The sequence below is a fragment of the Gorilla gorilla genome, chromosome 7 (genome assembly GCF_029281585.2).
Source record: "Gorilla gorilla gorilla isolate KB3781 chromosome 7, NHGRI_mGorGor1-v2.1_pri, whole genome shotgun sequence".
Taxonomy (NCBI): Eukaryota; Metazoa; Chordata; class Mammalia; order Primates; family Hominidae; genus Gorilla; species Gorilla gorilla.
In genome coordinates this window covers 39,305,845-39,320,546 of record NC_073231.2, presented here as the reverse complement: position 1 = coordinate 39,320,546, position 14,702 = coordinate 39,305,845, and the positions used below count along the sequence as shown (strand labels likewise).

The window sequence follows — 14,702 nt, the reverse complement described above, 5'->3', positions numbered from 1 at the left end:
CTCTCATATCACTCTAGGTCTGTATGAGACTAAACAATTAAACCTTTGTGCTGTACCACTGCCATTCAAAAATTCTAGTGATGTGTCCCTTTATTGGTACAATGGTAATATTTACCTTGGAGGAAATGTTTGTCCAGAAGGGTATTCCAAGTTCTGGCAATGTATTCCCTTTGAAATGTTGTGGTGAGAGTTCTCTCTTCTTTCTTGGCCTATAGCCAAAGAGAAGGAAAGTTAGAAAAAAAGGCAGATGGATATACACTGTGAAAGATACTTGTTCAGTTCACTGTAAAAATGCTAGTGTACTTATGCCAAACACTGAGATTTATATTCTTATATTCCTTCCTGAACAAAGCAAACTGAAATGTAGAGGCACAACTATAGACAGTAATAATTAAATTAAAAAATTTCAATAGAGAAAAGTTCCTATCTCCCCATCCACCCAAAAATTTTTAATAAAAAAAAGCCAAGTAAGTGTCTAATCAAATACAAATCAATTTACTTGCTCTTTCTATATTTTTCCTAGTTTATGCCAAGTAAACCTCTGTGTTACTACAGTGATACTAAAATTCAAATGACTGTTTTCTGAATTTGAAATAAAACAAGTGATTTGTTTGAAAAGAGCATTTATACTTTTTGGTAATGTAAGCTGTGATTCAGTTCTGAAAATTTCTTATTAGAAGGAGACTTTGGTGCAGCGTGAACAGTGTCACCTGGACGACATGCAGATCTAGCCCCGAGTTGTCCCTTCACGCATTCTGCTGTGGAAATGGGGAAGATGTTCAGAAAAGAGAGGCTACATGGGCGACTTCCCTCGCTCTCCCTCCTGATTCAACAGCTCCCCAATCCTACCTGTTGTTCTGCTGGTTTTGGTGCCTAGCCCTTCCTCCTGCCCCCCCTCCTCTCTAGTTCTCTTCCCATCCTCAAATAAGTCTCTCCCATATTGAACACTTACTTTACATAAGACACCATGACAAGTGCAGTAAGAAAGGGAGGAGGGGAGAGGGACGGAATGAATGAATGAACGAATGAACAAACGGATGAAAGAATGGCTGTGTTTATGCTCTAAGGAGAATATCTTGGCTGCTGACTAAGATTCAGAACCTCTCAATCATTTTAACCAACTGAGGCATAATTCCTGATTTCTGACATAACAAACGGAGTGGAACGTGAGCCTTCTAGATTTGCATCTACTGATGTTCTTTTGTTAGAACCACATATTATCATCTTAGACTGTGTGTTGCTTTCTCTGATAGCAGAGTCAGCAGAATATTTATATTATCTTGAGGTATATCTATTGTTTCCCTGACAGTTAGAAAGTGAGAAACTGCTGTCTTTTGTTTGCCACTGCATTTAGCTACATTATTATTTTCTTTTAATAAGTTTAAAAAGATCAGAACAAGACACACAATCATGGGCTGTCTTCTTCTAAGCCGACTCCAGGTCTTTCTGCTGTCAATCTCATCAACTAGGAGACAGAGCTTTGCTGGGTGCAGGGCTTGATAGACAACTGAGTTCCCAAGCCATCGTTCCACTCTTTTATTAGACTTCAAGTCAAGCCTCCTTCTGAACCCCTGCCATGCAGATATATTTAGATGTGGATTCCAACCATAAACCTCTCCACTTTTTCTTGTCATCATGGTCAATCCAGGGAATTCTCCTGAATTAGCCAGAAATATGAGCAAGATTTAATTGTCTAAATCAAATTGCTGCAATTAAAAGGTAAAATTTAAAGAATTAACAATTTTTTAAAAAAATGTCAAATTCTATTAATGTGTATTAAAAATAATGTTTGGATGTGCTTTCTCTATCACCAGATATGAGTAAGATCCTGACTTGAAAACTGGAGACAAGATTTGACAGTTAATTTAATAATATAAAAATGGTGCACAGTTTTGAATTTTCAAAATATACATTTTGCGACTTAAAAATATTCCAACGAACATACGTGTGCATGTGTCTTTATAGCAGCATGATTTATAGTCCTTTGGGTATATACCCAGTAATGGGATGGCTGGGTCAAATGGTATTTCTAGTTCTAGATCCCTGAGGAATCGCCACACTGCACACGTATGTTTATTGCGGCATTATTCACAATAGCAAAGACTTGGAACCAACCCAAATGTCCAACAATGATAGACTGGATTAAGAAAATGTGGCACATATACACCATGGAATACTATGCAGCCATAAAAAATGATGAGTTCATGTCCTTTGTAGGGACATGGATGAAATTGGAAAACATCATTCTCAGTAAACTATCGCAAGAACAAAAAACCAAACACCGCATATTCTCACTCATAGGTGGGAATTGAACAATGAGATCACATGGACACAGGAAGGGGAATATCACACTCTGGGGACTGTTGTGGGGTGGGGGGAGGGGGGAGGGATAGCATTGGGAGATATACCTAATGCTAGATGACGAGTTAGTGGGTGCAGCGCACCAGAATGGCACATGCATACATATGTAACTAACCTGCACAATGTGCACATGTACCCTAAAACTTAAAGTATAATTAAAAAAAAAAAATATTCCAACGAAACAAGGTCATCAAGACACTGTGGTGCAGTCATAAGAATAGACATACAGATCAATACTTTAGCATCCAGGAATAAACCCATATATTTATATTTTTTCAATTATATGGCCAGTTGAGTTTTTGGCAAGGGTGCCAAGACTATTCAACAGGGAAAGAACAGGCTTTTTCAACAAATGGTTCTGGAACAACTAGACAGCCATATATAAAAGAATAAAGTTGGATCCTTAACTCAGACCACATAAAAAGTTAATGCAAAATGGATCAAATACCTAAATGTAAAAGCGTAAACTACAAAACTGTTAGAAAAAAACCCAAAGGGTTAAATCTTCATGTGCTCAGATTTGGCAGAGGCATGTGACCCCAAAAGCACAAGCCAACTAGAGAAAAAACAGATAAACTAGACTTCATTAAAATAAAAATATTTGTAATTTAAAGGACAATATTAAGAGAATGAAAAGACAACCCAAAGAATGGGAGAAAATATATGCAAATCGTATGTGATAAGGGACTTATATATAGAATATATAAATAACTCTTATAACTCAATAATAAAAAGACAACCCAACCAAAAATGGGCAAAGGATCTGAAGAGACATTTCTCCAAAAAAGATACACAAATAATCAATAAACACATGAAAAGATGCTCAACATCACAACATCAGTAGCCATCAACAAAGTGCAAATCAACCACAATGAGATAACCACTTCATACCTTCCTAGTGATTTGCACTTGGCCATAATAAACACGTCTAAGCTAATAACAAGTGTTAAGAGGATGTAGAGATATCAGAACCCCATGCCCTGCTGATGGGAATGTAAAATAATGCAGCTGCTTTGAAACAGTCTGTTAGTTCCTCAGAATGTTAAACAGAGAGTTACCATGTGACCCAGCAATTCCACTCCCAGGTATATAGCAAAAGAAATGAAACTATACATCCACGCAAAAACTTGCACATAGATATTCACAGAAGCATTATTTGTAATACCCAAAGAAGTAGAAACAATGCCCCTCAACTGGTGAATGGGTATATACAAAATGTGGTATATCCATACAAAAGAATAGTATTCAGCCATAAAATAGTATAAAATACTGGTATATGTTACAACATGGATGAACCTTGAAAACATGCTAAGTGAAAGAAACCAGTCACAAAAAAAATTATATGATCCTGTTTATAAGAAATGTCCAAAATAGGCAAATACATAGAGATAGAAAGTAGATTTGTGTTCCTTAGGGCTAGGGGAGAAGGGGTGATGAAAATGTCCTAAAATTGATGGTTGTACTTTAAATGGATGACTTGTATGGTATGTGAATTGCATCTAAATAAAGCTCTTATGAAAAATAATATTCCAAGGATTTGGATGTTATAAGTAAGCATCAGTCATTTTTCAAATCAGTCTTAAAAAATAATGGCAAACCCCAAAATAATTTTAGCTGGAATCATGGGAGTTGTTACACTAAGCAGATAACCTAGCTCCATTGCAAACTATCATGCCCTGACTGGGACAAGTTGAGTATAATTCTGATAGACCAAACACTTCTTCAGGTCTCCTTTCATCTTGCTGATTATTTCCAAAGGTGATAGAGATAATTAGGTTATCAGGGTATAGAGATAATAAGGTTAATCACTGCAAATGATTATTGACCTAATCAAACAGAAATCCCATACCTTCAATATTGATTTCTTTTTCCACCGAATGGAATTTTAGGACTTCTGATACTGACGATTTAGTCAAACATGACCTCTCCCTGAAACCCACATATCCTGTCCATGGAATGCCACGCCCAGCAGTTTCTATTACACCTGGCTCTCTGACAGTTTTCATGAGGACGATTGGTGACTTCTTAATACTAATGATGACATTCATAAGAAGGCCCAAGCAAGTGAACTCCAGTTCAGGATGTGTTTTTACCAAACTAACCTGAACTCTTGTTCTGGCTAAAGCCACCCAGCAGAACTGAAACAGAGCTCCATTCTGGGACACTGAAACCCTGAGGGATGAGATGGGCACCTGACAGATGGCCTGGGCTGAGCCCCCGCTGGCAGTGCTGAGGAGGGTCTAAGGAAAGGAGTGTTTTCTCGAGGTTATATCCTAACAGTCTCTTCTGGGGAAGGAGTAATGATGTTGAGAGTGCATCTCCCTGCTATCTGGGTAGACAAATACAGGGATTGAGGAGAACAGACTTCAGCAATCTACTCCAAATTCATGTCTGACTTTTAAAAACTGTACCTGGAGGCAAGATAACTACTCAGTATGAGACTAGAATCATGAAACTCAATTACAGATTCTCAAATTTAAAAGAAACTTAAAGGTCATCCATAAATCAACCCCACTTGATACTTGAATCCTTTCTACAATGTCTGTGACATCTCATCGATAACTGCAATGTCAAAAGGACTTGGTTAAATAGAACAGTTCAACGTACTGAGCACAGAATGAATCACAGTGCTTGGAATATAGTAATTGCTCAATATTTATTCACTGATTGAGTGAATTCATTTTAAAAAAATCAGACTAGGCTCAAGGATGTTGCTATAATAAAACCTCTCTCACTCACAGTCCCTGAAGACAGAGAAGAGAGTAGGATTACCGGCTGCTCATGATTGGCATACTGCTGCAGCAATATTTCCCACACGCAAACATCATTCCAGTAAATACAATACTTTATCTATGTTGCAATGGAAATAAACCAATAAACAAAACTTAGACCTGCTAATCTACCTATGCTGAATTCCCTGCCACAATAAAGGGCTTCCTCCATCCCAAGGAATCCCTTTCTGTCTCTGAGAAGTGTTGTTAAATTTGAGCTAGGAGTAAGAAAGGTTCTTCTGTGCTCCAGAGGCTTAGTGGCTTCAACCTTGTTTGAGTCGTGGTTTTAAGGTCTAGGGCCATGCAGAGCAAGTCCAATAGTTCCCTGACATGGCAACCCTTCAGATACTGGAAGACACCTATTTAAAGAAGTTCCTCTTCCCCTGCTCTTGAGCTTTCCTTCTCTATTCCAAAGAATACGATTTCATGTACCACCTGCCATAACTCAAAAGAACACAAAGGCTGCCAGGAGAAGGGAGCGGGTCCCTGGCCAGGTCTGCTCACAAGAGCAGAGTAGGCGAAGAGCCTGCTGCAGCTACAAAGCCCAACCTGGGAGGGGAGCCCAACAACCAAGCACAACATCCAGGGAACAAGGCAACATGGACCTGATTTAGGAAATAACCCTTATTTGGGTGTCGGTGGTGGCGGTGGGTGGGGATTTTTGGGGCCCAGCTATCGCAGGGAGGCAAAGCTATCAGCAAAGAGTAAATAGGTTGGTGAAGTCAGGAGGGTTGTCCATTACCATCCTGGAGGTCTAGTCACAGCAACAGAATCTAGCCACTAAGCAGCGACTCAGAATAAGAGCCACAGTTCTCAAGAAGATCACCTGGCAAGACCAACACAGACTATGAGACCCAAAGAAGATCTTCAGTCCCAGATGCTTGGTTACACAGACACAGAAACAGCTGAAACTTGGAAGGCCAAGGAGTAAGGATTATGGGAGCCTGAGAATCATCTTGGGATACCAGAGCCTACATCTACATGACAATAACATCGCTGGAATGTGACATAGTCATCCTAGTGTTCACTGGGGCAATAACGTCTCAACATGGGAGATTCAGCAAACAAACACAGCTGGCATTGGGCAAGATACTACTGTGGGCGATGCACAGAGAGTATAATTAGTGATGTGCTCCAGTGGACTGTGGGGTAGGTTTAAACATTTAAAGTGTTTTCTGCTTTAGTCAGAACAAATTCAGATTTGGGGAGGGCAACGATGGCACATGCAAGAGGAACAAATAGTGAGGCAACAAGGAAGGCAGAAGGAGATGTACTGGGGGCTGGCACTGTCGTTTTCTGGATGTTCTCTTCTAAAAGATCAAGCTCAAAGGCAATTCTCCAGGTGAAGAAGCACTTCATCAGTGAAGAGTGGAACAGGTCTCTTATTTCTGTCCACCCACATTATTTAGAAGGCCAAAGATCACAGAAGCCTTTTTACCAGCTACCCTGACACACATACACACATATATACACATGTGTATATATGTATTAACATATATATACATGCATATATACACAGTTATAAACACATATTAACACATGTGTATATACATTTATATTTGACTAAAATCTAAATTTCTGTGAAATATGATGCTGCTAAGCTTCATCTCTCCTTACTGTTCCTTTGCAATTTAACTGGGGGAGCAGGGTGTTTATATTGATCCCTGTGACATTTCTGCTTCTTAGATTTGGGTCACTGCGTTAAATGTCAAGATGTTCCTAATTCTGTTTCCATCAGTTTTTACATCTGCTATCTCTCCCAACTTTGGGGCATGCATTTATACAGTTTTACTCATGTGAGGCCTAATGTGGACTAAGACTGGATAAAGTTAAAATACCAAAAACCTCTCTTCAGGAAGAGAGCAATTTATTAATCAGTGCTCTCTGGATATACCTACCAAACCAGTTATTAACCCAGCTAATTACACACATTCCTTATTTGTCCAAATACTAAATGTTAGAAATTTGATATACTTTTGGTAGAAAAAAAAATGTATCCTTAAACTAATGCATGATATTTCTCATTAACCTGTCTGAATTCCCTGACAGGTTTAGCACATTATCAATATAACAGAGATCAACCTCAAAGTACAGATATTTCATTGATATTTCAATATTCAGTCCATAGTAATCATGCAAGAAAACTGTATTAAATATGCTCAATGACACAGCAATTAAAGAGGTAGCCAAAGACAATGCATATGGGCTATGATGCACTGTGCAATATTGGAAAAACATAACTAACAATGCTTCTGCCTCCCTTATCCTCGGATTCTTGTTTTCATCAGCTGCTCTTCTCCCCTTGCTAAGCTCCCTCATGTTTCCTGGGGCTGCTTTTTCTTGCTGCTTCTTCCAGCTGTGCCTCTCGTTTTTTCCACTCCCCAGCTGCTTTGGCTCACACTTTCAGCCTTTCTGGTATTTACTGTGTTAACAGTTCTAGTCTTCATGCCATCTGATGTCTCCTGTTTCATTTTTCACACACTCAAACAGCTGAAATCCCTGATGTATGCAAAGCAGCAGTCCATTAAAAGAGGGTTTTCTGGGTTTTATTTTTTTTTCATTGAGTACAGAAAAAATGGAAGCAGCAAGAAAGAGTAGTTCACAGAGCTGCCAAAAGAGGCCACTGTGAAGATAAGATGAAGGCAAAATATAATAATAATCAGATTTCTTTAGGCATCAAAAAGATTATAAGTATGACACTGGAAAAATAGTTCTTTCTGCAAATCCTCTTCAGTGGTGTGGTTTAATGAAAACTCTGTAATCTCCTTTCCAAGAGGACCATAATTTTCTTGAATTCTAGGAAGCTGAAGATAAAAATCCTTAACGATGTATCCTTATACTATCTACAACATACAGGACTCAGGTAAAACAGATACAGTTATAATACATACATTGATTTTTTTTAAATGACATTTTACTAGCAAAAATCTTCTATTTCTAAGCATGCTACCTGGAAAGAGGCTTAAAATGCCATAATTTAGTAAGCCTTATCCATATGCATCCATCCCAAGTGTGGCTTGGATATGAATTCCTTGTAGTTTCAATATCAGCAGAGAAATAATCAAAATGACCGAAGTGTTCAAAACAGGAAAAGAAATCTTTCTTGTTGGCACAGAATAGAATAGTTTATAATGTGCAGCACGATGTGTTTAAGAGAAGCTCTATAGCATGCTTCTCAGGCATCTGAATACAAAGCAAGATTAGATTCAGTACTTAAATGTTGCTTTAGTGAATAGAAAACATATAAATTGACTCCTCTAATTATTAGTTTATAAATTGATAGTAAAATACAGAATTTAAAACATCTTCTTTTAGGCAATGTAAATAAGCATGAGATAATAGCCAGCACAACTACAGAGGATATTCATTCAGTCATTTGTTCATTTTCTTTATTCACCTCTCAATGGTATTTCCTTGCTTATGAATACAATGAACAAAAAGTAAATATTATTCCAGTCCTTTCCACTCTGCACATTTAGGAACTTTCTTTTGGACTGGGACTTTAGCTGTCATTTATAGAGCTTTGATTGTCTTGGCCTAATGCACATGCCCTATCCTGCCATTGTGCATCATGGGCAGCTAACTGGGTAGCCACCTGGAACACCGGGTTGTCTCTCACAAAGCCTCAGGTCTGCCTCAGGCATTTCCTGATGAGAAACAGTTCTCTGACTTCTAAGTTATCTAATCTGGGGATCACTCAAGGGGTTATGGGGTTGGAGGGTTGCTGCCCTAGCAGAAGTTGTGTGAATGGGTATGCATGTCGGCGGGGAGGGGCAGGCAAGAAAGACTTCCCTTTCCCCAGGAAGCCGAGAAAGTTGTGGGGTCAGTAACTAACTTGAAGTCTGCCCAGGTATGTGTTTGAGATGCCAAACATTCACAAAAATCTGCTGTGAAGTTCCTCTGCTATGAAAAGTCCCAGCCACGGGGTAACTTCCCAGCCACAGAAAGAACCCTGGCCTCCGTTCTTGGAGTTCTGCAAAACTGGCTGGGCTGTTTGTGTTGACCTGAGGCAATGGCTCTGCCTGTGGGGTCAAGAGAGAGACATTTAAGCTCTGGTTATTCGCCTGGCAGCTTCCACATTTTGAAAGATTGTTGTCTGTAAAATGCCTGAGTGTCAGAGGGGTATGCAGGGCCTTGTGTGAACTGGGGGTTGGTAGGTTGGCATTTTATAGATGGACCATATGGGATAAAGTAGTTTGAAGTGTCTTCCTTGCTCCTTCACACTCTATATATGTAATGAGTACATATATATGTATGTGTGTGTGTTATGAGAGAGAACACACACACATTTGACCACTTCAATCTTAGACTTTCAATGCTGCTTGCAGATACCACAACAGAACTCTGCCATTGATAATGTGCCCGTGTGTACACTCTTGCATGACCTAGGGTGGTTTTAAGAGATGCTAACATATGTATGACATTTAGTTTCTCTGAAGGAAAGTAACTACTAAATGATCTACATGGAACTTTAGAGAAATTCTGACACATTCAGTGAGATGTAATGCTCACTATCACAGAGATAGTCAAGGAGATTCACTTGAAGGGAAATGACACATGAACCAATGTATGTTTAAACATCCTAACAAGAGTTTTGCAATAGTTAAGTGCCCAGTAAATGTTAGCTACAGTATGGTAAAATATGGTGTTTAGAAGAACTACAAGTATCATGATGGACTCTAATAAGAGTCCATGTTCACAGGGTGGCCACAATTAGAGAATCTTATACTCTGTGTGTGTGTGTGCATGTGCCTATGTGATGCTTTTCTGAGCCTGTTAGGTGTGATTTATGTCCCCCAAAATTCATGTCTCTAAGTCCTAACCTCCAGGACTGCAGAATGTGACCTTACTTGGAAATAGCATATCACAGATATACCGTAAGTAGTTAAGATGAGGTCACACTAGAGTAGGATGGGCCCCCATACAATGTGATTGGTATATTTATAAAATGGGGGGATTTGGACACAGGGACACCCACACAGGGAGAATCTCATGTGAAGCCTGAAGGTATGCTGCCATAAGGCAAGGAACTGCAAGCAACTAAGAGACAGACCTGGAACAGATCCTTGCCTAGAGCCATCAGAGGCAACACGGCCCTGCCAACGCTGGGATCTCAGACTTGCAGCCTTCAGAATGGTGAGACAATCAATTCTGGATGTTTAAACCACTCAGTTCATGGTACTTTGTTATGGCAGCCCTAGGATACAGGGTTAGTGCATGAAAAGATGGTCAAGTTACCTAATATTCCAGTCCTGACTTAAAGACACAGAGATTAGGGTAAGGAAGGTAATTCTCATTACTTTACATACCTCATTTCAAGAGGTTTACACATCAATCCATCTGCTATATGGAGTTATTTCTTAGTTATATAAATTCAAACGAACATCAAAATAACAGGTAGGTTCACGCAATTCATTATACAATTTCAAAGAGGGAATCTGCATTTTCAATTGTATTTTTTCCAGTGATAGCTTGAGAGATGAATGACCAAAAAATATGCAGCATACTTAATGAGACAGCTTTCAATAATTATTTTAATTGTGAGGAAAAATTTTAAAGAGCTCTGTAAGAATTTATATCAACCAAAATTCCTAGGGAATTTTTTTGCTTTACTAGGACACAGTATCTTAAGACTGATATGCTGCATCACTTATTTTCTTAGACTCCCCTCTTGGTTAATTCATGTCTTTGAAAAGTCACTCAAAATTCATGCTTATGAGTCCACCCTGGTTCTCTATGTACATTTTTTCAGCCCTTAGTGTATAATGATGTTTCTGTTCTATTGTTTGGTACTTATGTATATTTCAGAGTTATATTAATACACTTTAGAATTAGAAACAAACTCCATGATATTTCTGTTCAGTCTCTAAATTTACTGGCAAGGAAACTGAGCCCTGGCTGTAATCACACGGCTATCTGAGGTCTAAGCCACAAACATAACCCAGGCCACTTTTCATTACCTTCACCTCCACCTCCACTGTGGTGGCTTAGCCATTTCACCTATGCTACCTGTGCTTCTTCCCCTAATCAGGTGATTTGGTGTTAGAACTGGTGCCTTAAAAAAAAACAACAAAAACCCTCATCCAAAGATTCTTCTGCAATGCCATGTCCAGATGAGGCATATCAAAATGCTTGCTTAAATGTGGAATATTTATGATATAGCTACATATGTATAAGAAGAGATTAACCAGTTATCATATATGACTGTTCTTCAGTACATTATTATTTTTTAAGGCTCTTCCATTTATTTACTATCTAGAATATATTTCTTTCAAACTGATTGTTTATAGAACAAATTGGTATTATGTATACCCCATGTTTTACTTTATTAATTGTTTTGATATCCAGACTAATGGCATTTTAAATGAGATGTGAAATTTGGACTTTACTACTGCAGACCTTTGGCTATCTAGTCAAAGAAGGAATATGGGCTCACCTGGTTGATCAAATAAGGGTGGAAGAGGAAAGAGAAGAAGGAAAAAGAGAGGAAAGGAGAAGGAAAAAACAGACGTGAAAGATTGTAAACTCCCTTGTACAAAGGCACGATGTCTATTACAGTTGGTAAAAATCATGACAACAAATGCTCCCGAGGGTAACATGGCCGCATCTTTGCATGGAAAACTGAAGCAGCAGACAGCAGTTTCCACATCAATCTGCCAAAATGGAGAAAACTAGTGTCACCCACAGGAGAAGAAAGAAGAAGAAACAAAAACACCCCTTGAATCTTAACTGTGAGAGCGAGGAGCAAGAAATATAGGAGCAGCCTCCACCCTGCGGAATCACATTTTTTTTTGTCTGCCATCAACAGGTGTTGCCATGGTAACTATCCTTTAGTTAAGAAGTAGTACAGGCAAGAAAATCTATACAAAACCACAATAGAGGGACAAAATAAGAAAGATGTATTATAGCCAAACTAACCTCAGACCTACCAGAATGAGCAGCCAGAGGCTTGACTGGCCATTTACCAGATCTTCATGTTATTTGAAAGAGATGCTGGAAGGAGAGAAGATGTCAGCCCAGATTACGGTCCCGGGAGGAACCAACGCCAGGGAAGTATTGTGGGGGCTGTTGTGGCTCTCCATTTATCTTCAGTTCCACTTTATATCCCTATTCCCATTTGTACATTTTAGCTCTTTGATGACTTTGTGGAGGAAAGCTGCAGTTGTGCAGTGTTATGTCTGGAAACTTTTAAAAAGTAAACATATCACTGAATGACTTCTTGGTTATACTTCTACCTCTTTTAGGTAGTACATTTAGTAATAATTTCTCCGTTTTCTCCCCTTCAGATGGAGAAGCTCAGGATTGCATGCTACGAATTAGTGAAATAATTAATAGCTAATTCTTCTTATGAACAACTATTGCCAATATTTGTAGGCCAGGTACCAGGAAATACCTCAGAGTCTGGCTGGGATCAAAATCTCATTTCTTTGGCTCTTTCTCCATTGCTCACGGCTCACAATAATATCCACAAGTAGTATCATGAATGAGGAAGTAACACTATCTCTGAAATTAAATTCTGCATTTTTACTTTGTAAGCTATTGTTGGTGGTCCCCCCAAGGGCGCAATCTTATCCCCTTTATCTACCAAACTTCTTGTTGTTCAAATGACCACTCTGCTTTATAAATAAATGACATAGATTAGTATACTTTGCTAACTTCTGTGATTCTTCAAGATTAAGGCAGGTGACAGAACAAGATTTGGGAAGATAAAGTCTGAAAGGTTTAGCTCGAGAGACAAATCCATGGGGTACCAACTATACTCTGCTGAGGCCATGCAGGCATCAGAGTGTCATAGAAAACAGAGTCTATAGCCTCACCAGTCAAGGCTCTTGCCCATTTCTGGGACTCAGTGTCCCCTTCCATAAAGACATGGAAGCATTACCTCAAAGGGGTCAGTGTGAGGCTCAAACGAGATAATGCTGTGAAAGCATTTGGTCACTAACTGCAAAACACTAGGCATTTAAAAGCTGATTTGGAAATATGGTTGTCACTTGTTTTTCAAGCTTTCTGCTATGTTAACATTACCTTTAACACACTTTTTTTCTGATAAAATAAGTAGGCCATGACAATTTTCACCGGATAATTTTGGCAGAAAATCTTTTTCCTCTTTATCATTTGGAGGTGCTTATCTGATTCGGACGTCATTTTCTTCTATGAGTTCCCTTTCTTTAACTTTTTGTTCAGGCTAGTAGATTTGTATCACGGGGTGGGTAGGTGTATGTGTGTGTAAAAGAGAAAGAGGGGTGAGGAAGGGAAGGAGGAACAGGAGAGTCAAGCGGAGATGGGAAAACACAGACAGGAACAAGTAAAGGTGTTAATGAAGAGAAGGGGTAAAGACTTTTCCCTCCCATTTCAGAGATAAGTACCTATCCCTGAGGTGTTACTTTGTATGTAATTTGTGGATCACTAGGGATAAGTCATTGGTGGCCGTTTTGGTGGCTGTATACACTCTTTTGCAGAAGAGATTCTGGGAATGACATTAATTTCTGCAATTGGCTCTCATCTCACGGCACCGTTTCTCCATTCTTATGCTGATGGGCTCCACCAATCATAGTTGAAGATGCATAAATCCTCCTATTTCTCAAACTAACACTCCTAGACCCCTTTTACAATAAAATACATACTTTCTGTCTTTTTTATTTTTTAATAGTTCCCTTTAAAATGTTGCCCTTTTGCTTCTGAGTGTTTTGAATTCATGCTATCCCTATCCCATCCCTTCCACTCCTCCTCTACTTTCCCCTCTTTACCACCCCACTGTTCACCACATTCGCCCACTGGTGAAGTCTCAAGTCTCATGGATTCTGTCTCCTTAAATGTTTTAGTAAATGTCCAGTTTTGGTATACTGCATGCTTACTGAAAAAGTTCACAGAACACACAGGATATAGAGTATTATGTTTTAAAAAAGAATATTCCTTTTCACTATGTTCCCTAATCCCACAGGTAAGCACTGTTAGAGTTCAGTACAATACTTTAAAAAGGTCTGGAAAGATACAAAAATCGAAAGAGTCTTTCTTTCTTTGTTACATATATAGTACCCTATACTAGTCACTGTTCAACAGTTTCATTGTGTTCATTTACTGTGTGTTAGAGAATGTTCCATGTCAGTACATATAGGGTTACCTCATTCCTTTTAGTAACTATAGAACATTCAATGAATGGTGTGGTTATACTATAATTGGGCATTCTGTGCCAATGGATATTTAGATTATTTTTGGTTTTCCTCAATTACAAATGACATTACAATGATTAGTCCTGCATATATATCTCAGCACATGAGTGAGTATAGATAGGATTCCTAGACAGGGAGTTGCTGAGTCAAAGGGCATGCACATTTTCATTTTATTCTCCTGCTCCTTACTGACCTAAAACCAAAGTTTTATTAACATACAGTACGTAATGGTAAAAGGGAATATAACCCTTTGTTCTTCTGGATTTCACCACCAATCAATTCATTTCTTTTAGTACCTTCTGGGAATTCTTAAATATCCTTCTCCACTGGTGGTATTTCTCCCTGACTTTCTGGTTTTGCTGTGGATGTGCAGATTTCTTTTTCTTCCTCTTTTTAAACT

General features: G+C 38.8%; 1 protein-coding gene across 3 annotated transcripts in view; it reads right to left on the bottom strand.

Annotated features, from left to right (window-relative positions):
• Positions 1–14,702, bottom strand: part of PAG1 (phosphoprotein membrane anchor with glycosphingolipid microdomains 1) — a 142,194-nt gene that overhangs the window by 59,710 nt on the left and 67,782 nt on the right. For all 3 annotated transcript variants that reach the window (XR_010134959.1, XM_063709199.1, XM_063709198.1), the window contains one exon: positions 116–209. The gene's annotated coding sequence lies outside the window, so the exon portion shown is untranslated. The remainder of the gene's footprint in view (positions 1–115; positions 210–14,702) is intronic.